The sequence below is a fragment of the Capsicum annuum genome, chromosome 7, assembly GCF_002878395.1.
Source record: "Capsicum annuum cultivar UCD-10X-F1 chromosome 7, UCD10Xv1.1, whole genome shotgun sequence".
Lineage (NCBI taxonomy): Eukaryota > Viridiplantae > Streptophyta > Magnoliopsida > Solanales > Solanaceae > Capsicum > Capsicum annuum.
Window position 1 is genome coordinate 1,493,165 of NC_061117.1, and position 3,231 is coordinate 1,496,395.

At 31.6% G+C, this 3,231-nt stretch overlaps 1 long non-coding RNA gene across 1 annotated transcript; it reads left to right on the forward strand.

The window, feature by feature from the left end:
* The first annotated feature begins 2,361 nt into the window (after positions 1 to 2,361).
* Positions 2,362 to 2,957, forward strand: LOC124899981. The gene is made up of 3 exons (XR_007057523.1): positions 2,362 to 2,448; positions 2,673 to 2,725; positions 2,818 to 2,957. It is a non-coding gene; the product is annotated as an uncharacterized LOC124899981 (long non-coding RNA).
* The last annotated feature ends 274 nt before the right edge of the window (positions 2,958 to 3,231 follow it).

Sequence of the window (3,231 nt, forward strand, 5' to 3'; positions counted from 1 at the left end):
TATTTTTTTCACTTGAATGTTAAAAACGTGTCTATTAATTGCTATAACCAAGAAAAAACAAGTTTGTGGGACCATTAGCTTATGATTCAATTCAATTGGCAACAAATAAGTTTGTATAATTAGGACCACTTGTATCCTCGTGTAGAAAGTAGGGTTGGGATGTTTAAGAAAAATCAAAAAAATTATATAAATTTGCAAAATTGAATTGACTCGAACTAATAGCATTACATTAGTCACTATCGGCCATTAAATAAGTGAGATAGAAAGAATATCTCCACTCTTAATTGAAAGTTTTTATTTCAAACTCCGAATGAGAAAATTCTAATGAGAAGCATCATATGAGAACAATTGGACTTGTTGTTATATCATATGATAGTACAAAATAAATGGACACTCGATCAAATGAGTATAAGAAAGAGCTATGATAGTAACAATCAATTATTCAGCACAAACATCTGCATTAAGAAGAACTTGTTGTTCTCAAACATTACTTGTCCTATGAACACCCACATGTCACAACCATCACTCTTCCTTATACTTATTAGATCACGTGTAATTTCATCATGTGATGTTATCTAGTTGTTTTGCATTGCTTGGATATTGTTTATGGTTATTTATTTTATTTTATTTTCCCCCCTTTTTAGTTCTATCTCAGTGATTTACGAGTTATATGATTTACAATACTTGATCAAATAGCTCATCACGATACCGAGGAGGGGGTATGACAATTGAGAAGAGTCACTACTAAAAAAGCTATAAAAAGAGACCTAAAAAAAAGACCTCATGATGAGTGCATCAATTGCACTAAGATATGGTACTTCATAACCAATCTAAATTGGTATATTTTTAATTTTAGCAAATAATCTATTGCTTTTGAAAACTCTCCGAGAGTTCCAATAAATTTATGAAAAATAAGGATTATAAATAAGTTTCCCAAAAACATTTATATGTTTCAAACATTCTAAATCCTTAAAAAGTTTTCATATAAAATTTGTCAAGCGACAATATTCAACATTTCATGAGTGACATCTTCAAGTATTTGGACTGCAAATCAGATAAGTTTCATCTTACCAAGATGCATCCTTTCACGTCACTTGATAAATATTTCTACGTCAGCATGCTTACATAAATATATAATTCAAATCCTCATAATCTTTTACAATATTGTGTTAGTATTGTATCAAAGATATTACTAATGATATATCATTTTGTATCGCTTCACAATGCGACATAACTTTTTGAGATCTCATTACTTCATTATTTTCAAGTACCAAAACCTCTCATAAGTTCTTATGAAGTGTTATGTCGTAGGCTCTTCAAGAACACATTTCCTTCTTATTATGATTATTTGTTCCTTATCCCTTTTAAGGATTATTTCATTTGGAATCGATTGATCTACCACTCTTCATGCATGCATAGACTTTGTCCTTTATAGACACAAAATAGGAGAACTTGCAGCTTAAATATGAGATGCTTTTGGCAATTGACTTGAATTATCTTTTGAATGAGGATCTGATGATAATTCCTCACATATTTCTTAACTTCTTATAATCTCCCCCTTATGTTAGGAAAACTAACATACATCCTCCATATTCTTTGAGAAATCCATCTTTGTTCATCATCGTATATTTATTAGTCGTATACCGCACATCAAAACTATTAGATGGGCAACGTGTGATTCCTGACTTAGAACCAACTTTGAGAGGAAAATTAATCATAATTTATTGGTTTGATGCATACAAGTACTTTTGTATATAATATTTCAAACCAACACATGAAGTTTTTATTCTTAATGGTTTAACTATTTATTGAAGGCATTCGATGCTAAACCATCATCATCAAGATGAATTATCTTAATTACACAATCTAAAAATTATGCTCTTAAACTCAATTTCATTGAGCAAGCAACTTTATTAATGTTAAACTGCAGGTTGACAATAAACGTTCAAGTGATCATCTTATATCGATGCATCATCTTAACAGATCACATTTTAGGTGTTGCAATTTCAGGTTAATTTTTTCTCAATTTTTACCCTAATCCTTTCTTGGTTCTTCCGATATTTTCTTATTTAATGGATATTAGGTTATTATTCTGCCTAAATTACTCCTCAAAGTCCTTACATATTTATTTCCTTCATTTTTAATCTATTACACGGCATTTATATCAAAGAGAAAGACTTTTTTAAGCTCACTTCCGGATTGTTGTTTCAATTTTAGGGTTGCTTCTCTTTCTGTCTTCTTATTACCTTTTTTTGCTCACTCCGTCTTCTTCTGTTAGGTTGTTATACTTCATAATTTAATGGCTGATTTTCCTTTGTTACTGTGATTTAATGATGAATTTCTAATTTTTAATTATGGGAGTAGGTCTTGCCATCTAGAGCAGAGACAAAAGTCGAAGAATTATAGAAATCAACTAAACTTCTGAAGGATACAAGTGTAAAGTTGGAGGTACAACATTTTTTTTCCTGGTTTAATGTTATGATTCGTTAACTTAATTATTTTTTGGGTTTGGATTGATCCATTTTAACTGGTATGCTTGGGGAGCAAATGTTTGTCAAGCTGGAAAAGTTAGTGATAGTTGTCTATTTGATTAGTTTAAGAAAACTATATTACTTTGTAGACAAATCTATTCAAGAAGCGAAGTAAATCTTATTCTTAGCTGATCATTGCAGAATGATGTGGTAGCAGCTGAAGGAGAGATGATACGAGGAAGGACAAAACTCAGGTTTGCATATCTGGCTGCATTGTTGTGTTTACTTCATGACTAGAATATCTTAACAGGCTGGATTTTGTGTTCAAACTCAATGGTTTATACAGGCAAGTAGGCAAACAAATCCATAGTGACATACAGTCAGCGTAGAAGATAGAAAGGCAAGCTGCAGGTTTGCAATTAAAAGGGAGAGGACCAGAGATAGAGATGATGATGAACATCATCTAACTCGAGATTATGACTCTATATCACCTCCTAGGTAGATGTAAGGCCTTCCTACAATCTATACACCCATATCCTACTTTGCCTGACTATACTGGTATGTTGTTGTTGTTGTGTTAGTGACTGAATTTCAGGTTTGCGAAGGGTATAATACTTAAACTTGCTGATTGGATAACCATTGCTTCTGGGGGTGCTTATGATACAAAATATGTAAGTCTTGTGTTTCAAGAAGCTCATTGATTCACTTTCTTTATCGGAATGTTAGTAATTTATTTTTTTGGCTAATTAGAAGGAACGAT